The sequence below is a fragment of the Mus musculus genome, chromosome 1 (assembly GCF_000001635.26).
Source record: "Mus musculus strain C57BL/6J chromosome 1, GRCm38.p6 C57BL/6J".
Taxonomy (NCBI): Eukaryota; Metazoa; Chordata; class Mammalia; order Rodentia; family Muridae; genus Mus; species Mus musculus.
Genome location: NC_000067.6, coordinates 184,538,061 through 184,562,408, shown reverse-complemented (window position 1 = coordinate 184,562,408; position 24,348 = coordinate 184,538,061). Strand labels below are relative to the sequence as shown.

The window sequence follows — 24,348 nt, the reverse complement described above, 5'->3', positions numbered from 1 at the left end:
AGGAGATGTAAAGCGAAGTAAGTGGCGGGTGGGCATGTGGTATGTGCGCAAGCGCTACTTTTTTGGTAAGGTTCCCTCTGGCCACCCCAGACATGGCGGGAAGCTGATTTCATTTTGTGGTACCTCCCTTCCTGGCAAGGGCAGGACAATAAAGAGCACCACTGACATAGACATTTGGAGGGTGGGTGCCTTCTTCACCCCAACATTTTTGCCCATCCCTTTTAGCTGATTCTTCTTTGAATAAAAACTAAGGAAAATGGGGGCAAGGCCATGTAGGGTGTCTGAGGTGATGAACATGGTGAGGACACTGTTGCCAAACCTGAGAGTGAATGTAGGACCATTCCCGAGTTGTCCCTACTGGTAGCTCTTCAGGGTCTCCAGGAACTCCAAGGGAAGTTCAACTCACCAGCTTGACCTGAAGGCGAACTGGCTATGAGCCTGCACACTGGGGAGGTGACAGGTACAGGACTGGGTCCTCTTCCCTTCCTTATTTACAGCATTTAATTGACAATGTGACCCCCAAGCATGGAAGCAGGATCCTGAATGCACCGTCTGTCAAGCCCTTAGCACCTTTGCTTTCTGAACAACTTAGTAAATAAGGTTGCCATTTTGTCTGTTAAGTTTACTGGGCAGTATCTGGAGAAATGATATCTGAGGTCTCTTTACGGCTTCTACATGCCTGCACACATTCATACACACTGTACATATGTGGGTACCTGTGCATGAGTGCGTTCATGTGCACACACACACACACACACACACACACACACACACACACACCCCACAAGCCTAGTTAGTTATTTTATGGTAAAGTGGTAAAGGATGTGTTTCTCAGTGGCTTGTCAGAGCCTGCCTTGTATGCTGAACATGCGTAGGGAAGTCAAAGCGAGCTCTCTGAAGCCTTGGCAGAACATCTGGAGGAGGATGGGCTCTTTCCCCATTTCTCATTCATCTGGTGTCACATGGATCCAGCTATCAGCACGTGTCTCTTTTTCATTAAATTTTTTTTAGAGTATTATTTTATTTTTCAGTGCCCCTTTTCCTTTTCTGGAAAACAATTTTGTAAGGTACAAGCTGCTTAGATGAGGTGCTGAAATCCCTGCCGGAGGAAAGGCTCCGTGTAGCAGACCAACACTTACTTCAACCCCAGCAGTGACACTTAGAGGTTTACCCTTTGCCATTTAGCACGTCCCTTGGCTGTGTGAATGCACACGGTGTATCCTGGGAATTTAGCACATCCCTTGGCTATGCGCGTACGCACAGTGCCTTCTGGAACCTTCCCAAGTCTCTCCATTTTATACTTTGGGGTGATATTAGCTTGACCAATACTAAAAAAAGCAACATTAGAAGGATCTAGTTTTCTAACAAGAGAGCAGTGGGCTTTCTAGAGACCATGGCTTCATTTCCTATGCAAGGAATCCTCTAGCTCCATGAGGTCCACATGCTCAGGCCCAGGCTTCCCAAACCTGTATCTATCCCCCCAACCCCCCGTCTATCCTCCCCTACATATCTCTCCTTCCTACCTGCCCCCCACCCCCAGCCTATCCTCCTCAGTCTGTGCATAGTCTGACTCTCATGAGATAATATGATGAAATGTTAATGTGGATTAGTCAGCCATATTTTCTGAAGATTAGGGTTGTGTGCATAGAACAAACAATCTGATCTCTTCCCCCGACCCCCGTGTGCGTGTGCTTCTGTGTGTCTCTGTGTGTAAAAGTGTATCCCATGTGTTATTTGGCCCAAACTCACACTAAAACTATTGTTTATTCAAGTTTTCTTGGGCATCACATATTTTAGTTTTGAAGATTGACAGCTGGAGAGTAGACACTTTCTGTACCTGAAGACCCTCCAAAACATCCATTTTTCAAATCCTCCGTATCGTCAGAACATTCAGCAGCAAGCTAAACTCTGGGCAGCTCGGCATTTTTGATTCAGTCATGTGTTTACTTTTAACAACGAATCATAGAAGACTTTGTAAGCTCCTTGAGGCATCTTTCAAGGCAAAGCTGTGTGAGGTATGAAGTGAGAATCTTGCTCTCTAATTTCTTTGGCTGCAGAGCATCAGGGTTTGGCATGGTCAGATGGCAGCGTCCCCTTGCTGAAGCAGAGGGCTTGCTGTCATCTCTACAGAGGGGCTTACGTCTCTCCTCAGTTACCCAGTTGTCTACCATCTTCTCCCTCTTTGCCTGTTAAAGAAACAGCCTGATCTCTTTGATGCTCATGTGTGTTTAACATTTGTGGCTCCAGGATCTGTGGCTCAGAAAGGTGATCTGACTTTCTATGGAAGATATTCCTAGGCTACAGATGTGTGTGCGTGTGCGTGTGCATGTGCGTGTGGTGTGTGTTTGCATGTATGCATGTGTGTGTGTGTGTGTGTGTGTGTGTGTGTGTGTGTGTGTGTGTATGGAGGCCAGTGGTCAATGTTGGGTCAATGTAACGTTAGGTATGCAGAGGTCAATATTAGGTGTGCAATATCTTCCTCAGCCTTCTTCTGCTTTATTTTTATTTTTGATGTGTGATCTATCACCGAGCCTGGAGCTAACCAGTTGGGCTAGAATGGATGGCCAGCATGTCCCTGGGATTCCCAGCATGTCCCCGAGATTCTCAGCATGTCCCCGGGATCCCCCTGCCTTCCCTTTTTCCTTGGCAGCTGGGGATTGCACTGAAGTCTTCTTGGAGTGCTTCTCCCAGCGACCATCTGCCCAGCTCATCACGTGCAGGTTCTAAACACAGCTTGTCAGCGCTGACAAGGCCTTCTGAGTAACTCGACAAATGTCAGGGAGGAGAATACAGATTAATTAAGATTTATAAATGCATACTGAAATTATTTTGAAAATTTAAATTTTTTATAAAAATCTGCATTTTAAAATTAAATTCATGTTCACTGTGGATCAAAATATTACACATCTAAAAGCAGGAAGACACAAGTCACACTTGAATCTGACACCCAGAGAGCACCACTGTTAGTATTTTTGAAGTGTAGTCCTATAAATATCCTAAAAATAAATGTACAATTTGAACAAGCAGCATGTGACCCATGCAATACTCTGCAACTTGTTTTTTATTGTTATTGAACACTGGGAGATGTAAAAATTTTCCAGTGTGATATTGCTTGTCAGTGCAATTGTGCATTATTAGTTTTCAGAGTTTTGGGGAAGTTGCTGGTCTCATTTAAAAACATAATATTAGATGTGTAGTCTTCTTCCATAAAACTATTTATCCAGTTACATAGGGAATTTGGGTATAAGTGTCAGAACTGTGAAAGATAAATGTTGATCCTACATATAAATAGACCCCACCCTAAAAACATCACAATTGATTTTTACTTAAAAACACATATTTTTTACACTGTGTGTGTGGGTATGTGTATGTGGTATGGTGTGTGTGTGTGTGTTATGGATGAGTGTGTGCATGTGTATGTGTATGTGGTATGGATGTGTGTGTGTGTATGTATATGTGGTATGGTGTGTGTGTATGTGGTATGGATGTGTGTGTGTATGTGGTGGTAGTGGTGGTGTGTGTGTGTGTGTATGTGTATTTGGTATGGATGTGTGTGTGTGAGTGTGTGTGAGTGTGTGTGCGTCACAGTGCATTAGCAGAGGGCAGAGGACAGTTGGTTTTCTCCTTCCTCCATGTGGGTTCCAGGAATTGAACTCAGGTCTTTAGACTTGGAAGCACATTCCTTTCCCCACTGAGCCATCTCACGGGTCCCTACTTTATTTTAATGACTGTGCACACATGGGACATTTGAGGGCTTCTCATCTAAATGTACTATATCCAGGCTTATGAGCAGTTAGGCATCTGTCATCTTCGTTTCTGTAGACTGGCTTAGGGCTAACAAAGAGGAGTCACTGATGGCCCGGAAGATTGTCTGCCTTCCCAGCAGCTCCGAAGACCCCTGAGAGGCTGGGGCTTCCCTTGGTCACAAGCCAGCAGCAGTCATGAGTGAGAACTCTAGTGTGGATTTCACAAGACCTTTGTCACAAGTGTCACGTTTCCTGTAGGAAAGTTGAATTTGCCAGCACACTCCCTGTGAGTAACTCCACTCTCAGCACAAGACTTGGCGGAAGAGAAAAGTGAATTCTCAGAGGAAACAAAGTGAATCCCCTAGTTCCTGAATGCTGACGATGACGGTTCCTTTTCTTCCATATTTTGGGTATACCCCGTCCCCAGTGTAGCATTCTATTTATTTCCATCATCTGAGAATGAAAATGAGGTAGCTTGGGAAAGCATAGGAAACAAGGGAGCTTTCCAGGGAGAGCTAGGTCTTGGGGAGTTTCTGTGCAGGTCTAACCTGGGATAGAGTTAAATGGCTTCTGCAGCCCATGGAGTCAGCAATAGGGCTATATTATCAATTGCAGTAACTTTAGATGCTATTTACTGGGTGCTTTTGATTGGAAGGCTGTGTGCTTTACATCCTCATTGCTCTGAAGAGTAGATGACTTGTTTTTCTTTGAATTGTACTAAGAGGCAAAGAGAACGGAATCTGTCGCTCTACCATCAGGATTCATCCTTGCTGGCTCTGAGACCTGGGGAAAGTTGCCTGCTCATCCGTTGCTTCATTTCTCTCATCTGCAGAATGGGTACAATGCAGGGTATGATCCAGGTTAGGCAAAACACCCTGGTTCAGAGAGTCCATCTCTGAGCCCCTGTCCTCACCCTGCCTTTTCCCCGCCCCTTCCTGCCAGAGCTCCGCCCCTTCCTGCCAGAGCTCTTCCCCTTCCCTTTTCATGCCCTGAACACTTAGCATCCAGGTCTTTCACGTGAAGTGCTGTGGAACAGAAGCACACAGTGGGGTAGGAGCACCCCAGAAATAGGAACCTTTGGACCACAGGCTCTGGGAGTACAAGGGTGTATTCTAATGGGTGAAAGGCTGGAGCCATACCAGGAGCGAGGACACATTTGCTGCCAGGTTCCTATCGTGAGTTCCCGAAAACACACTTAAGGAGATGGCTACCTACTTTCCTCAAATTATTTGGGCTTTGGTGTGGGTCTGGGAGAAAAATCATACACTGTAGCCTCTCTTCAAGTTCAGGATCTCAGTTACCTTGGCCATCCTCAGGATGACATCATTTTGGGGCCCAGGCAACAGGCAATCCAGGCCTCATCTTTTCCTACATAAGCCGACAGTCCTCTTTGCTTGTGGGTAACTATACATTTTCTTTCCTGGATTGAATGATTAGGGGGAGAGTACGGTTGGTTGTCATTTTAAATACCTGCAAATTGTTTTCTGATTTGGTTATGAGAAGGATTTTGGGGTAGCCTTCCATCAGCCTCAGTTAGTATCTCTCCTATTATATTTGCCTTAACATTTGTTCCAAACCTCTAGCTTCATGTGGTGCCTCTGGAGCCATCCTGTGTCCTCAGGGCTGGGCTAGAAGTTCCCGAGAGTCCCTGTCACTACTGGAAAGGGAGCCAGCATCTCTGAAGAGCCAGGAACAAACTGGCAAGAAAGGGAGGAGAACCAGGGTTTCTGCATTTATTTAGATGCTTGTTGTGCGTGTATGTATGCATTTGTGTGTTTACAGGTATGTAAACATGTGTTTACATGCATGAACATGCTAGAGGCTGACATTGTGGGTCTTCTTCAATTGCCCCAGACCTTGCTTTTTGCATGCCTGCTCATTAGCAAGACTGGCTGACTGGTAAACTCCAGGGATCCCTCTGTCTTTGCCTCCTGTGTGCTGGGATTGATGGAAATATCTCCTCAGCTACTTCAGCCTGTTATTTTAACATGTATTTTGGCTTTAATAGTACTGGGTAATTCCATGAAGAAGAGATCTTCTTGCCACCAAGAGACTCTGTGATAGCCCGTCTGTGAACTTCAGTCCAGAGATAGCTGTCTAGACCTGAAACGAAGGACAAGTGTGTGGGTGAGGTTCAGATTGCTTTGCCATCATTTGAGTGGGGCTCAGATGATTTTGAATAGAGTGGAGTATAAGACAATGCATCCATTCTCAAAAACCACATGGTGTAGCTGGGAGGTAAAGTTAAATAATCTCTGTCTGTCTGTCTGTCTGTCTGTCTGTCTGTCTCTGTCTTTGTGTGTGTCTGTGTTTGTATATGTGTGAATCCAAGTATTGAGCTCAAGGTCTTGTACGTGGATGGCATGTGCATGTGTCTTCTACTGAGTAACATCCTTAACACGTGACTGTAGGGACAATTCTGAAACTTAGGCTTCTTTAAAAAAAATCCCAGAAATATTATAAGAACGTGCTTTCTTTTTAATCCCAGGTGTGGGATACAGGACTAGTGCAGACTGTTCGAGGCAGCTGATTATGATTTTCCTTGTGCTCTAGCAGAGGCATGGTTTTGCCAGCTGCAGAAAATTTCTTCAGGCTGCTTGCAGTTTGCGTAGTAGTCAAGCTCAAAGAAGAAACAAAAGGAAAGAAATTAGATTCATGGATCTCTGTCTGTCTGTCTGTATGTTTCTCTCTCTTAGTTCACAGGCTGTAACAAATCCACTGGTTGGAAAACTCTACATGATAAAATCATTTTGTAAGAAAATAAGCCTAGAAAAATGAAGCTCATATTCTAAATGATTGACAAAACTGTGTTTTGAAAGAAGCCTTTATTTAGGTTTTCTGTAACTTTTCAAAGTGTCAGGATTTGGACCGAGTTCTTTGTGTGTTCATGTATATCCTAGTGAAATACTCTTGAGAACAAATGCCCAGCACCTTGGTTTAATTTCGCTATAGGTAGGAGAGGTGCTAGAAGTCCTCTATCTAGTGACAAAATAGCTCTTCAAACATGCTAGAAAAGGGACAGGAGCCATGGTCTGTGGGTTTAGGGAATCTTGCTGATGGTTGGGAATGGTTCTTCTGGAAATGGCCATCTTATATCCCCATGGGAAAACAGGGTGACAGGGACACTAGAGGATAAATGCAGAAGAGAAGGAAGCTGTTAGAGTGACCATGGTTGTGGTTTTCTCATGTTTTACGTATAATATTGTATATTATATAGTGTGTAATATATTGTATAACATATATTATACACATGCATATATGTGCTTATCTACACACACTCAAATGGTTATACTAACAAAAAATGGAAGACAGGAAGAAAATCTTGAGACTGGAGGGCAAAACAAACTCACATTCTTAGGAATGAATGGATTAAAAAAAACTTAATTTTCCTTGAAGGGACATTAAAAATTAACTCTTGGTCTCACTGGGGTCAGTCTTACAGAAGTAGGTAGACCTACCCGTGTGGCCAAAGCTGCCCTCTGAGAAACACTGAGAGCTGCTTGTAAGTCTGTCCTGGGCTCTGCCCCTCTGCCTCATTCAAAATGCAGCAATTTGGGTTTGCTGACAGATAGCAGGCTTTGCTGTTTGGTTGGTTTTGTTTTATTCTGATTATTTCAGTTACCTTGTTCTCCTTGGAAGTCCTACCAACAGCACACTGGTCCTCTCAAGTTAATTATTCGCTGTCTTATCTCTTAGGTGTGTTTTTGTCTATCTTCTGGTGTGAAGCATTGTCACTTATTATCTCATTCTCTATTTGAATGTTATGTCCCTACTCTGATAAGCAGCTTTTCAAATCTTCAAATTTTCTTGTTTTATACTCTCTCTCTCTCTTAAATGAGCACAACCTTGCTTTCTCATCTCTCTGAGATGGTAATAACAGTGCATTGAGGCTTTTTCCTCTTCTGTTTTTTCACTTGTATTTCTTGACTTCTACTACAGATCTAGTGTCGAACGTCCTCCATGCGCCTTTGGCCTGGGTCTGGGATAACATTGTCATGATCTCCTCACAGAGAGCCATGAGCCCAAGTGATCTGCTGACCCAGTCTCATGTGCTCATGGACGATGCTAGCACATGTCACTCACATCTGCTCAGGTTCCATCAGCTGGGGAATGATGTGGCCAAGCTCAGAGTCAGATGCACAGAGGAATAGAATCCACCCTGGCCTGGTTTGCTTTTCTGTTTCTGGCTTAAACACCGAACCAAAAGCAACTTAGTGGAGAAGAAGGTTTATTTGGTTTCTGCTTCCAGGTCACAGTCCAGCACTGAAGAACATCGAGGCAAGAATCCAAGCAGGTCTGTATCCAGTTTTTTATTATTCACTTTACTTCCTGACCACTGCTCCCCGCACCCCTCCCTTCCTCACACAGTCCCTTCTCCACTTCCTCCCCTTCTCCTCTGAGAGGGTGGAGCCCCCTCCCACCCACCCACCCCCGGCTGAGTATCCCTCCTGTCCTGGGTCATCAAGTTTGCAGGGCACAAACAAATGGGGTACAAATCTAAAAAAATTAAAAAATTTAACCCAAATACAATCACACACACACACACACACACACACACACACACACACACAGGGACTGATGTAGGACCATGGAGAATGCTGTGCTCACTGGCTTGTCTCCAGGTTCATGGTCAGCTGTCTTCTTATATAGCACAGGATGCCTGCCAGGGTAATGGTGCTGCCCACAGTGGGATGAACCCTTCCATATTAATCAACAAGTAAGGTGATTCTTCTCACATATGGCCACAGGCCAATCTTACTTGGGCAATCCCCAAGCTGAGACTCTCTTAGATGCTTCTAGGACACATCAAATTGACAGCTGAGGCTAAAGAGGACACACCTCAAGGCAGCTAGCTTGTTGATCAGTGATAACATATTTACACGCACATACTCATACAAACACACACACCATCTCATACACATTACATGCATTCCCTGCTATGCATGCAGAGTCAGATGTGCAGGTCCTCACACATATGCTGCCATTTACATACTCTGTCATATACAGTTACACACACGTACTGTCATCCACACACTGCCATATGCATGCTGTTACACACACTTACAAACATGCTATCACATGCATACTCACATACTGCCACATACATATGTGGTTACAATACACTATCCTACATATGCTGCCACAATATGCTACCATACACATATGCTATCATACATAGGTGTTCTTCACAAAGCACACATACCTATAAGCATCCAAATTTGTGAGCCTTTAGTTTTAAGGGTTACCAATTTATGTATGTATGTATTATGTACCTATGTCCTATCTATGTATCTATGTTTCTATGTATCTATCTATGTATCTGTCTGTTTGCCTATCTATCTATCTATCTATCTATCTATCTATCTATCTATCTATCTATTCTCTGTCTGTCTGACTTACAGATTTGGGTCATGAGTTACTAATGAAAGAATTGGAGAGAATAACAATGTTTTCGTTTGAAGCCATGGTGGTAATGATAAGTGCTATTTTTATTTTACAAAGGATTTATTCATGTGTGTATCCATATGCATGCATGTACAAATGAGTGTGGGGGCTGGCGGAGGCCAGAAGAGCATGCTGGATCCCTGGTGCTAGAATTATAGGTGATCCTGAGTGGCCAGATATGGATGCTGGGTGATGACCTCAGGTCCTCTGCAAGAGTAGCAGATGCTCACAACTGCCGAGCCATCCCTGCAGCCCAGTCTATCCCTGTAGCCCGATCCATCCCTGCAGCCCGATCCATCCTTGAAGCCCGGTCTATCCTTGCAGCCCGGGCCATCCCTGCATCTCCCAGATTTCATTTCTTGTCAGGGTTTAGAAATGAGGCAGTTGATCTTACCCCCCCATTGCTAATCAAATCCTTGACGATTTGCTTTCCTTTTGGAACCCAGCTTCTGTTCAGTGGGTCCTGACCTGCTGTTCTGTATGTCTGCTCGCTGAGTTTACTGGAGTCCCTTTCATTACTCGGGCAATGCTGCTTTCCTTCAGTAAACATGAACAGAAGCCAACGAACACATTTATGGGAAGAAATCCTACTGGGGCTATTGTAGGTGGCATGGTGTGTGGGTACCAAGCCAGCTGTTTGCCTCTGGAGGTCTCACTGGAAAGCTTGGCCTGGTTCACATGTGGAAATATGTCTAGTGGTCTCATCCTCTTCTCAGCCTCCTGTTCACTGCATGTCTTGGCACTAGCTTCTGGGCAGAGACCCACAGGACTGCATGGCTGCGTTTTGTAGGTTAGGAATGGCATGCGTGTGGTGTGAAGCTTTTCCACTGTCCAAAAACCAACATGGGTAGTCCCTCTGATTTTAATTTTATACACTCCTGATGGAAACAAGGTACCCTGTGTCTCGTATTGGAATAAAGATTCCAGAATATTCTGCCTTATACTTTGGATTCTACCTAAAAGCTACAAAAACTTAAAAAGTACATTTTTAAAACTTCTCTGTTAGTGGAGATGGTTCTGTGTGTATTTGATATAAAGCTGTTGGTATCATACTATGGCTTTGGTTTCTTGGGGAGAAGAAATACCAGATATACAACACACACACATGCACACACGCACACACACACAAAGCAGGAGGGAAGAAATAAGGGAGAGAAGGAGGGAGAGAGAAACAGAGACAGAGATAGACAGAGAAAGACAGAGCCAGAAAGGCAGACACAGACAGATATAGAGACAGAGAGACATACCCAGAGAGAGACACACATACACAGAGAGATTGATTTCTGCTTTGTGGGCTAAGGGAACATACCAGAGTTTATGAGTGTTGGGATTTAATTCTAGGAAACCGTGTCTTCTGGCATCTACCAATATAGCCTCTGGAATTTATTATGTGCCCGCAATGTCTCTCTGAGCAGCCCTTCTCTCCCATTTTCCACAGTCACTAGCTTAATATTAGCCTCTATCCTCTCACACCTGTGTTATAGACACAGTTCAGTCCCCTGTCTCGCTGGCTCTGATCATCCCCAGTTTCAGCATCCATCCTGGCTGACAGCAGAAGATGAAGTCATCATTCTTTCTAAGTCATCCCCTTCCCCACCTGTTAAAGAACTCAACTGCATCCACTTGAAAGCCATTGCTCACATCCTGCTCTGGTCCTTTGAAGCAGAAAGGCAAGCTAAGTATATCTGTCAGAATCATTGGAGAGATACCAAGACATGCTCACTCCTGATACTCTTTGACTTGGGAGGCCATATTATATATTATATTTACTGTTACTATATTCTGAAAATGAATTTAAGGCTATAAATTATTCCTTATTGATATTACTTGAAGATGAAATTGTCCCCAAACTTAACCAACAAGTTGGGAGTCTTTAAAATATTTACAGATTTTTTTTTTGTTAGAAGTTAAAAGAATTGCTATCCTTCCTTCTTTCCTTCTTTCCTTCTTTCCTTCTTCCCTCCCTCCCTCCCTCCCTCCCTCCCTTCCTTTTACTTATTTCTTTTCTGTCTCTTTATTTATTTTTGCTGTTAATATTCTAGTTCTTGAGCCAGGTGCTGAATAAGTTCAAATATGAATGGTAAATATTCCATATAATATGTAGTGTAACCCTCTTATTTTCCATTTATTGTATTATTCTTTGTGATACATACCACTTCAAAATACTTTCATTGACTTACTCCAGCTATGCTTATGGTGATCCTGGTAATTGTTCCCAAATACAGCATTTCAGTAACTGTATTTAACTATAGTGGACCTTTGGTGTATGTTCAACAAGTTGAAACCCCCTTTGTGTATATAATGTATATACTTGTTACCTGGTCTCATGTGTAGCTTATGATGCTGTCAGACTCATAACCCTCATGAATGTATCCATTTATGCATAGCTGCAAACCAGAACTTAAGTGCCCTGAGTACTGGTTTGCAGCTATGCATAAATGGACCAGACTCCTCCTCCCTCAAATCTTGCTAAGTAGACAAAGACACTGTATGGAAAGAGGTGACAGACACAGCTGGGAGTTAGTAGTCAGAGCCTCATTTAGGGGCCTCTGGGCACCAGAGTTTACTTCCCACATTCCGAGGCCACATTAATACTAAAGAAGTAAAAGGAAAAAAAAAAAACCAAAAAAACCAAAACTGGACACAGCTTTCAGCTCACAATACACAACCAATACATGTAAGATGGAGCGAGGAGTTAGGGAGGATGCAGTTAAACAATACCATTACATGATCTCTGTTTCTTGTGAACCCTGAACATAAAGTATGTGGTCCAAAACACTGCTTTAAGCAATAGCCGATAACTTAATCATCTGGTTAGGTAATTGTTCTAGTGGATTTTCTAGGACTGCTTTTGAGCCATGAAATGGTATCTTCATGGGTGAGAGTTCTCTTAAGAAAGCATGGGGTCTCCTCTGAGTTCTTATTATTTTGAAAGCAGTATTCTTGTATGGAACGAACAGGTGTCAGCCAAACAGAAGCTCGTTTTATTCACCTCTGGCTAGCAGATGCCCATAAGGGGCACTTCCCCTGACCCACAACTGGTATTTCTCTATGTGAATGCTCAGACCAGGTGTTCCCACAGCTAAGATCCAGGCACTCACCATGATAGGCCCTTGTGAGGGCACAGTGGAAAATGACGAATGACAGACAGTTTGGTCCAAGGAAGCTGGAGGCTGGATACACCCTTCTGGCTGGAAAGGGCAGGGCAACTTCAGGGAAGATGGTACTGGAAATGGATCTTGAAGGATGGTGCTGCATCTGACAGGGCATGATAGGAGAAAGCAAAAAAACATGGATGTAGAAGAATGCAGGGTGATTGTGAGGAGATGTTGCCTGAGATAAAGGGGTCTTCAGGGTGGGTAGATTTGACGAGGTATCCATCCAAATTGCAGGTCACCAACAGTGTGGATTGCACTGGGGTTAGAATGTTAGAAAGTTCTTGAAGTCCTGGGTGAGAAATAATTGAATTAAGATTACGCAGGGACGGTGGAAGGAGGTCTGCTTCTTGCAGAGGCACTGACTTGGGGGAAAATCTCAGTGAACTGATGATTGCGGCATAGGAGGCTAGAGGGGTGAATTTTCAAAGACGATGAAGCATTATTTCCAATGGGATAGCACGGAACACCAGCTACCACCAAAGCAGTTGTGTGGAGAACAATAACTAGAACCCTCATTTTAATCTTTCATTTTTATTTTAGGTGCATGTATCTGTCAGTGTAAGAAAATTGTTTGTTTGTTTGTGTGTGTGTGTGTGTGTGTGTGTGTCCAGAGACTAGAAGAAGTTAGGCCCCTCAGGAATTATAGGCAGTTGTGAGTTACATGGTATGGGTGCCAAGAACCAAACTCAGGTCCTCTGGAGAAAGTGCTCTTAACCACTGAGTCATCTCCCAGACTCTCTTTTTATTTATCTTTCTTATTCTTTTTTAATGCCCCTGCTGGCTGTTTAACTTTACCAATAAAAGACTATAGTAAGGAAATCTTTGCTATTTGTATGTCTAGTACATAGTAATACGGCATCTCGTATATATGAAGGTTTTAAATTAAAAATTAGTCATCGGTCTATATATAAAAACACCATGACACCGACTGCCTACATGTGTTAGTGAACCATCCCTGGGTTTGGGGCTCTGCAGTTTTCTTTGACCTTGCTTTGTTGTTGGATATTCCTCTGTTTTGTGTTGAGTACTTAGGGCTGAATTGGTGGCCAGAGGGTCATGTCACAGGTTAGCCCCACGTCATCTGTGCGCGTTAAGAAAGATGCTGCTCAAATATAGAGCGATTTGGCAGGGAATCAGAGGCTCAAAGGCAGGAAGGCTTTGTGGAAGAAATTGCATCCTGGACTTTGAAGGCAACAGAAAAGGTCAAGTCTTTTGTGAAAAGTAAAACCACAGCTGAAGAGATGCCCAGTGGGCACACAGTGCTTCCCACACAAGTGTGAGGGCCCAAGTTGGGATCTCCAATGCCCGTGTAAAGCTGATGTGGGAATGCACATCTGGAATGCCAACACTTCCATAGCAAGACAGGAGGTGGAGACAGGGCAACCCAGCTCCCAAGCCAGCGGACCCAGGGTACACAGCAGCAGACAGTAAGAGACTCCCCAATTCATATAACATAAAAGATGACTCCTGGTGCCTGAAGTTTTCCTTCGACCCTCACACATGTGCCCACACTCAAGGCAGAGAGAGAGAGAGAGAGAGAGAGAGAGAGAGAGAGAGAGAGAGTCATCTGTAGTTCCTAATGGTTTCAGTGGCTGCTCAGTGAGCTGCCTGTGTCCTGTCCAACTGCATTGATCTCTTATCAAAGCCACTGGTGCTGGTGCCTGCCACGGCCAGCAGGGTCTTGGTTCGTGGAGTACCCAGTTCTCTGTGTCCTCCCCTTTATTTCTCCATGTTCTCTGCACAAAGCCCCTGCCTGTCCTCTCATTATTTTTATAGCATGAAAAAGATTTAGAGAATATCTTTAGCACAGCGACAGAGCCGAGTACCAAGCATAAGACACACAAATTGAACCCGTGTCTGCAAAGATGTCTTTTCTGTTTCCTTTCTCCGTGTGAAAAATGAGGATCTGAGCGGAGCCCTGACGTCGCAGATGCGACGATGCCTAATGAATGAATGGCTCTAGAGAGGGAGCAGGACGTATGAGGTGCTAAATAATATTGTGCAAGCCGAGATTAAGCCTGACCAAGTGATTTACGAGAGGGGTCTAACAAGTGATATCATGGGCTCCGGGGAGTAGAGTCAGGTTGGTTTATAAGATCACTTGAACTTGAAACAGATTGAGTTGTGGATGTTTGTTGCTGTTTTAACGGCAGAGGCCCAATGTAGCCTTTGCGCTTCCAAACTTTGCAACATGACATTCATTATGCCTCCAACTCCATCAAAAGCAGTGGCAGCTGTTAAAATACAGTGGCTAGAGGGAGGGAGATGCTACCACTGGCTGCTTTTACTGCATGGCAGTTCGGAACACAACCTTGGTGCTTAGGCATTAATCAGGCTGACAATTTCCCTTCGTGATGGTCATAGCATACATTCCCATCTTGTGAGTTAAAACATAGTGTATGTCCCCCCCACCCCCACCCCCCGTAGCCACATTAAACTCCACTTGGGACCTCAAGCCCAGCTGCCATCTCTCTCTGTTTCTGTTGCCATTAAAAACCATGAAGATTCTGCAATCAAGTACGGGCTTTTTTTCCCCCCTACATTTAATAGAAAAGAATGTCAAATATACAACCTTTTAGTAGCTGTGATATTAATATATCATAATTTGAAATTTAAAAGTTGACCGGCAGCAGGGGACATGCCTTTAATCACACCAACCAGGAGGCAGAGGCAGGCAGATCTCTGAGCTCAAAACCAGTCTGATCTACCATGTGAGTTCCAGGATAGCCAGGGCTATACAGAGAAATACTGTTTCAAAAAAAAACAAAACAAACAAACAAACAAAAAAAAACAAAACCAAACAAACAAGAAACCAAAAAGAAAATGAAAGAAGTTAGAAGTTGGGGCACTGAAGAGAACGCTCAGTGGTTAGAAAGACTTTTTCCACTTGTAGAGGACCTGGGTTTGGTTCCAGCACCTGCTTAGAAGCTAACAACTGTCTGTAATTTCTGCTCCAGAGATCTGGCACCCTTGTATGGTATCCATGCACACCAGACATGCAGGAGAGGCTGTTACGTATGAGTAGGGAGCACACGCACACATGACCAAATAAAAATAAATAATTTAAAACATTTTTGAAAATTGGATGTCGTTCACTGCACAAGCCAGATAGGTACAGATCATCGATCCAGCATGTAAATTCATTCCACCGGTGAGAAGTCGGCTCAGCTTAGCAGCCAGCCTCAGGGACTCAGCGTGTAGACCGTGAGAAATTCTCTCTCACACTGCAACCTGGACATTGGGATTCACTTTAGCATTTAATTATACAGTTCAGATCAGAAAACACTAAGATTCTGCAACTTGAAAAAAAATTACATCACAGATTATAAAACACTAAATAATAAAAACTCAATAATAACTTATGTCCAGAAGTGATTGATTAGAACAGAGAGAGTGACTGAGTGCTGATATTAACTACATCAATTTATTACATAAGTACATTTTTTTTTACAGAGCTCGTAAGGTTTGTTTTATAGTTGAAGTAGCTAAGGAGTGATTCATAATGCTTAGTGACGCAGATGTTGGTCATCTCCAAGCCCTTCGACACTTTGTGACTCTTCACAGTCATCCATAAAGTGTGGCTATATTGTCACATGACGATCACCTGACCTCCAGGCCGTGCAGCTTACCCAAGTAAGAATAGGCTGGTAGCTGGCAGTGTTCATTGGTTATGCCATGTGGCACAGATTAAATTTGATGAACTTGTTATTTTTCTGTATAAATTAGCAGGACTCCAGGCATCAGAGCAGGTAAAGTGCTTGCCAAGCAAGCATGAGACCTGAGTTCAGATCCCCAGAAACCATGTGAAGAGGGATGTGATAGAACATGTCTGACATCTCAGTGCTCTGATGCAAGACAGGAGGCAGGGACAGGAAAGCCCATGGAAACTCTGGGCCAGCTAAGCCTGGTGTGTGCATCAGTGCACGAGAGTCCCAGGTAGAGGGTGTGAGAATTGACACCTAAGGTTACACTGTCCTTCACATGCATGCTATAACACATGTGTCACACACTCACACAACACACACCCAAGCACGCATGCACGCAAGCACACACACACGGGATGAGAAGGAAAACAAAAGACAATCTCTGACACCTATGACCACTACAGAAATTAGTTGGTGGTGAGCATTTTCTCAGACACGGAGTCTTTCCGTCCACCAAGAGCAACCATTACTGCTACTGTCATTGTTCTTTATGCAAGCTGAAAAGAATTCTGAGTTGAGAAGACAGACCAAGGGCCTCAGTGATTGAGCCCATGGCTTGCACAAGTGAAGCCCCGAGTTTGATCTCCCTCCAAAACAAATTAGAAACGAATAATTTAAGTGACTTGCCCATGGTTGGTCACCTCTGGGCTTCAGAGTCACAGTCAGACCTCTGAGTGCCTCACTGGCTGCTCTGCCTGGGGTATGCAAGGCTATACCATGTGTTCTTAGAGGTACCAGCTGGAGTGAGGAAGCTAGCCCCTCTCACCCTCATTGGTAATGTGGACCACAGTACTGTTACTCTATTTAACACATACCACTTTGCTGTCATGCTAGAACTTTTACAGAGTTTTGAACTTTTAATTTTCACTTTGCTACAAAATATTATAGAAGCTGAGTTGTACTTATGGCTTCAGAGGTATCGTTTAATGTGTTAGTGTCAGGTTCTAAGATAATGACTGATCATGCCTGGTGTATAGTTACCTGTGTTAAACGATAGCCTGCTGCACAGTTATGGCTGCCAAAACCTCCTCACACTGCCAAGTTTCAGCTAGTTAGATATTACCCTGGGATTAGCTGTCAAATCACCTGGAAATTGAGTAACATCGTGTGGCAGTAATTTATTTTACTTTAGTTTTTTTTTTTCTACCTTACACAAAAAAAGTTTATGTTACTCTAACATTCTCTGAGATCAAATTTTAAGGCTCTTAAGAACCTAGAAAAGGTGATAAATACCGGTGGTTATTGTCTTGTTCCCCCAGGGAGAGCACTTCACACAGTCATAGACACACGTGAGAGAGGGAGTGTATTTTTTCCATCATGAAAGCTATTGGTTTGGATTCATAAACATTTAGATTTGCTTCTCTGGATGTCTAAACTCAAAGTGAGCATGGCTTTATCCACTCATTTAGGGTGAAAACAATAAGAAATTAGATTTTATTCTTTCTAGAAATTTGCCTTATAGGGTTTATAGTTTTACTTTAAAGCAGCTTGTGTTTTAAAAGGTTTTTTTGATTGTTTTGTTTCTTTTCTTTCCTTTTTTTTTTTTTTTTTAATTTTGAGATGGGTTTTACTGGGTTGTCCAGAGTGACCTGAATGCCTGAGCTCAAGTCATCCTCCTGCCTCAGCTTCCAGAGTAGCATGGACTCTGGTGTATTTCGCTATTCCCAACTGTCTTAGTGACTTGTGTTGTTTTATAGTAAAAACCCTCTGACACAATCGATTCAGAGGAAGGCAGGGTTTATTTTGGTTCACAGTTTGAACGTTCAGTCTATCATGATGGTGGGGACGTCACAGTAGCAGGGGTGTGAGGCCACACTGCAGTCAGGAGGCTGAGAGAGACACATGCTGGTGCTGAGCTCTGTCTCTCTTCATTCAGCCCAGGGCCCCAGCCCATGGGATGCTGTAACCCTACTAGGGTGGTTCTTCTCAGTTAAGTCAAGGATCCTCTTTGGTTACTGTCAAGCTGGCAATCTATATTAACCATCACCCTAACTTTTTTTTTAATAAATGCTATTTTTTTTCCTCTGATATTTTTTTGTTTTCTCTTAAAAGTTCTGATGTTGCTCTCTTGTTAAGTGTCCTATTTCTAAATACGTGTAATTGATCATGTGATTTGTTCATGTCATGGTGATTGTTACTGTGCTGTGCTGGTATGGTTGTGAGAGGGTTAGATTTCTGGGTACAACGGTTCTGCCCCATGTGACATCACTGAGCAGACTCAGAGAAAGGTGAGTGGGGCCATTTCTGCAGACTCCCAACTCCGGGTGTCACACCCCTTACAAAAACATACGTGTATATCTTAGCACCTAATGGAGACGGAAAACATTCAGCTAAGTTGCCAAAGTTAAAGTGACTTGATTTATTATTATTATTATTATTATTATTATTATTAATTATTCAAGTAAGAAACCGGAATTCTAATCAACCAAAGTGACAAGACAAGTGACAAGACAAGTGACAAGACAAGCCTCACTGTTGCAGCTGGTTCTGCACAACCTGTCTCTGTGATCGACACAGACAACTCGGATTGAAACTTGAGTAATAGAAACACAATTAGCTCATCCTTTTCAAGCACACAGTTGGCTGTTTGGAAACACATAGAAAAGGCACTGTACATTTTCATCCTCTATAAGCTGTTGGCGAGTGTGCACTGATGATGTCGGCATGCAATAGGCGTAGAACAATTGTGTGGAAACCAGAGTCCTCTCATTCATCCAAGGACGTCGTCACAACTGGACAGAACAGTCTATTAAAGGTTAAGGGCTACACTTCAGACCCTACATCTTGCTATGCAGCTAGAGTTTGCATCTATAGGCCAAAAGCCATGTAATATCCCAAGGGAAATAGCTAACGGGGAATTGATGGATTAGTTAGTATACTCCAGCCCCACTCAAAAAATTCCAGGATAAGCGTTATGGATGACAGGTCAACAGGATCTTTACAGTGATGTCTATACATGCATATATTATGATTTTTTTCTTCTCTTACAAAATCTGGTACATTTCAGTTTTTTGAAAATACGTTTAAAACATAAAAATGTAAAGACACAGGAAAAAGAACGGGTCCTAATCTCACCACGAAGAAGTCGTTCCTTTGCTTTTGGCTCCGTTCCCTTGTATACTCTTTAAGGCATTTGAACACATTGTTGAACTCATATGTAGGTTTTTAGTTTTGAATTTTATTTGCAGTGAACATCATCCGCAAACTATTTCCTTGTTTAATAAAAATTTGTCCTCACCCTATGCATCATGCTCATCTTCATGATGGTCCCTCATTTTCCTAAACCACCTCTAATTTTAGGCATCATAGTGCCTTTCCCACATTTTCCTTTTGGTATAACCAGTGCTAGAGGAAGTCTCTGTAGATGTCTGGGTCATGCGGTCGATTCTTTCCTCAGGAGGAAGCTCTAGCTCGCCTTTGGCAGAGCTGGCACCTCCTCTCATATGGAGATTACAGTGTTGGGAGTTGCGCATGTCAGGGTGAGATAGCATTTCATCTTAATTTACCTGCACTAGTAAGGCTGTGTGTTTCTGTCTGTCTATCAGCCATCTGTGTTCTTCTGCTGTGAGTTATTTGTTCATCCTTCTGCCTGTTGAGGTCTTAGTGTTTTATGAATAGCTTTAATTGGTTTGTGCGTTGACGATTTCACACACATATGTTGTATGTTCTGGGTTCCACCGTTTGGCTTTCTTATCTTTCTCTCACTCCCGAGGACAATGAGTTCTGCACACGGTGCAAGTCTGTGACCATATGCAAAGCACCTAGTCCCATCAAGCTCTCGGGTTTTAAATTAGCAGCTGGCGTATTCTTGTGATATATGAAAGTAACAATATTTATTAAGGTCAGCTTTATTTATGGTTCCCCTTTGTGATCTCTGCCATTGAAGTTGACTGTAGCCAGTTCCTCTTCCTCCCAGATCAAACACTGACAGGCTTTCTTTTGCTTTTTCCATTTTCATTTCTAAAGAAGACTTAATGTTCCACTCTGTTTAATTTCAACTGAAGTGCAGAGATACAGTTGAAATGATATGAATCATTTCAATTAATTTTCCTAGCAAATTTTCCTAGGACCAATTATAAAATACCGTTTTTACTGCCTTTTCATTGTGAAGTGCTGGCTTTTGCATCTGTAACTTGGCTTGTGGTAAAGCTTGTTGCAGAAGCTTTGATTTTGATCTGTCTTCCAGCCTAGATTTGGGTCGATGCTACTTTATAATGTAACAATCACAGGTGTATTTTTTTAATAGCTTTAATTGGCATTTGCCCTATTATCACCCTCATTTGAAAATTAGGTGACCTAGTTGTCAATTTTTCCAGATTACTTTAAAAATCAATTAAGAACAAGTGACAAAATGCTCTGCTTTAATTTTGATTCCTGTTAGGATTATTGGTGAAGTTTGAGAAAATTATCATCCTGATACAGCTGTCGCATAAATGTTACCAAAGCTGTTTAAAACCCAATAGTAATGGAATCTGAAGTTGAGAGACAGGAGGCACTTGGTTGGAGCGCTCTAGAACAGCTACGTCAGGCTGAACTCTGATGAATTTTCCTGACGCATGTTTGTCAACCACAGCAAACCTCTCAAACCTGTAAAATAGAAACAATCCCCTCCCCCTCCCCCTCCCCCTCCCCCCTCCCCCTCCCCCTCCCCCTCCCCTCCCCCTCCCCCCTCCCCCTCCCCCCTCCCCCTCCCCCTCCCCCTCCCCCTCCCCCTCAGGCTTGTACAACCACTCTGGAAATCAGTCTGGCAGTTCCTCAGGAAATTGGACATAGTACTACCGGAGGATCCAGCAATACCTCTCCTGGGCATATATCCAGAAGATGCCCCAACTGGTAAGAAGGACACATGCTCCATTATGTTGATAGCAGCCTTATTTATAATAGCCAGAAGCTGGAAAGAACCCAGATGCCCCTCAACAGAGGAATGGATACAGAAAATGTGGTACATCTACACAATTGGAGTACTACTCAGCTATTAAAAAGAATGAATTTATGAAATTCCTAGCCAAATGGATGGACCTGGAGGGCATCATCCTGAGTGAGGTAACACATTCACAAAGGAACTCACACAATATGTACTCACTGATAAGTGGATATTAGCCCAAAACCTAGGATACCCAAGATATAAGATACAATTTCCTAAACACATGAAACTCAAGAAAAATGAAGACTGAAGTGTGGACACTATGCCCCTCCTTAGAAGTGGGAACAAAACACCCTTGGAAGGAGTTACAGAGACAAAGTTTGGAGCTGAGATGAAAGGATGGTCCATGTAGAGACTTCCATATCCAGGGATCCACCCCATAATCAGCATCTAAACGCTGACACCATTGCATACACTAGCAAGATTTTATCGAAAGGACCCAGATGTAGCTGTCTCTTGTGAGACTATGTCGGGGCCTAGCAAACACAGAAGTGGATGCTCACAGTCAGCTAATGGATGGATCACAGGGCTCCCAATGGAGGAGCTAGAGAAAGTAGCCAAGGAGCTAAAGGGATCTGCAACCCTATAGGCGGAACAACATTATGAACTAACCAGTATCCCGGAGCTCTTGACTCTAGCTGCATATGTATCAAAAGATGGCCTAGTCGGCCATCACTGGAAAGAGAGGCCCATTGGACCTGCAAACTTTATATGCCCCAGTACAGGGGAACACCAGGGCCAAAAAGGGGGAGTGGGTGGGTAGGGGATTGGGGGTGGGTGGGTATGGGGGACTTTTGGTATAGCATTGGAAATGTAAATGAGCTAAATACCTAATAAAAAATGGAAAAAAAAAGAATAAGTGACAAAAGTCACTCCAGCTTGAAAAAAAAAAAAAAAGAAACAATCCTCCCCCCTCTCCCCTCCCCCTCCCCCTTCCCCTCCCCCCCTCCCCTCCCGGGTATTGGATGATCGGGAGGACTAGCACTGTTGTAATCTTTTAAAACATTGAAGCACTTGCACTTTAAAAGTTAGATTATTGTGATGTCCAAAGTGTAAAATCCCCACATATGCACACACAAGGGACCAGACTCTGCAAATGCCCAGTGATTTTCATTTCCTTTAACATGGAAATTTATAAACAACACTCATTCTCCACCTCATCCTTTGGAGAATCAAATTGTTCCATTTTTATTTCCCCTTGCTGCTGCAGATACAGTTCGCTTACAAAGCCCCAAACTTTTTAATACTGAAAAGAATGCCTTCGATTTTATAAGCAGCAGGTCTGTCAAGCAAATTGCCCTTGGCAGGAAAGCAGATCATAGATCTTGAGCTTATCTGCCTCCTCAGACTGCACACAGCCATGATTGCCCTGGGGTGCAAGCGGAGGTCTGCAGACTGCCCTGTGCTGTCTAGGCTGAGGCCGCCGGCCCCGGGCCGCTCAGGAGGGTTGGCTCTATCTGGCTGTGGTTTAGGAAGCTCTGCCTCTTCCCACCAGTGATGACTTTCTGCTGTGATTTTCAAACTGCCTACTACTGTTTATTTGGAATCTAAACATCTGGGAAGTTTTAAAGACCCAATTTGTTGAGGGCATAGTCTGTGCTCTGATTTAATGTGAACGAGACACATGACACGTAAACACGTTGATAGCAAGATTTATTAAAATGTAACTATTGCAATATAACCGGGGACTGGGCTGATTTAACTCAGTTTTCCACCCTTGTGATGGAATTTTAGGTTAGTGAGAGATGAAAGTGTTGCTGGGTTAACACTGGCCTTTTGCAGATGAAGAGTTGGAGTGAGACGAAGCCTGCTTTCCCATGCCATGCACCCAGTCGGCAGCAGAGCTGGGCACAGGAGGGGTCCCGTCTTTGTAATGTCTCCCTTGCTGCTTGAACACATCACCTTGCTCATGAGGACCTCAAGGTAGTACGTTGGTGAGAGAATGCTGTAAAAGCCTGGCTCGTATATTTAATCTCAGCTACTCTAGAAGCCAAGGAGGAAGACCGTGAGGATGAGGACAGCCTGGGCAATTAATTTAGGGGCACCTGTTTCAAAGCAAAAATAATCACATCAATCAATCAATCAACCAATCAACCAATCAATCAATCAATCCAGGTTGGGGAGGTGAGGATGTGTAGATTAGTGGTACTTGACTGCCATGTATAAGCGTGTGCTGGTCAGTCTAGGAATGAAATAGTCATAGCAGCAGCTGAAGGTACTTATGACAGACTCGAGGTTCTTCGAGTCACACAGCTTGACCCTCTCTGTAAATCCCAGAGAAGCAGATGCCGACTACATTGGGAAAACCATTTTGCATTTCCTCTTAGGTTTTGGATGTCATCTTTTGGATTCATTGGAAAGTACTGACTAAGAAAGAAGTGCTTTTGTTTAGGCTCCTGATGAAAACATCAGCTCTTAGAGACACTGTTGGCTTCGACATTTGAATGTTGGCTTCATCCATTCCCTCCATCTAACGGAGCAGTTCCACAGATCAGTTGCTATTAAAACTGGGGACAAATGGGACAGGTTCCAACTCTCTGACTCTTCGAGAGGACCACAGTCTGTTAGACTTCTCACTGTGCTCTGGCTTCTTCCCTAACCTCAACTTTAACAACTTCAGTTTCAGCTCATCTCTGACAGGACCCAAGATTTGATCGACTTAATGCTAACATCTTTAGAGTCTCCTAAACGTGGCTAGCTTTGGCCTCTGTAGATTTCCCCCCCAGCTTGTCCCTTTCCTTGGAGCACAGGCCAAACACCCTATTCTCACAGACAACTTCTGTCTTGTCTCTTCCAGCCTTCAGTGTTTAGGGCCTTCACAGCCGCATCTAGCTTACATGAATTCTTCTATCATTTGGACTTGGTTTTCTGACTAAATTGTGAGTCTGCAGCGGTTGGTGAGGATGAGATTTTTCTCCTAAGTATCCCCAAGATTAATAGGCTGTAGAAGGGACACGAATAAGTAAAAAAAAAAAAAATAAAAAAATTAAAAAAAGAAAAAGAAAATGTCAGTCAATTCTTCAGGAGAGAGTCAAGCTGAGATGCTGATCCCAGTTCTTCTCATGAATGGGCTCAGCATGGCTCTCTCTGTTGACTCTCATCACCACAAGTAAAAAAAGCCTTAGGATAGACGTCCCCACTCCCCCAGATTTGCTTCATGATTTCTTTCTCTGGCATGACCTTGCTTCTCTTTCAGTCATGGAAATTTTTCTTTGATATATGTGCATATCTATACACCTTCTTTCTGCATATATGATTTCCCCCTCAAATTATCCCAGGTATTCACTTTCAAGATCTATAATCATGTTTGTGAAAATAATAAATTAGGCAGACAGGCTGAGCTGAGTAAAAAAGTCTGCCAGAGGCAAAGA

At 43.3% G+C, this 24,348-nt stretch overlaps 1 long non-coding RNA gene across 1 annotated transcript in view; it reads left to right on the top strand.

The window, feature by feature from the left end:
• The first annotated feature begins 4,717 nt into the window (after positions 1–4,717).
• Positions 4,718–24,348, top strand: part of 1700112H15Rik (RIKEN cDNA 1700112H15 gene) — a 29,851-nt gene continuing 10,220 nt past the window's right edge. The window contains exons 1-2 of the long non-coding RNA NR_040472.1: positions 4,718–4,796; positions 7,996–8,040. This is a non-coding gene — a long non-coding RNA (RIKEN cDNA 1700112H15 gene). The remainder of the gene's footprint in view (positions 4,797–7,995; positions 8,041–24,348) is intronic.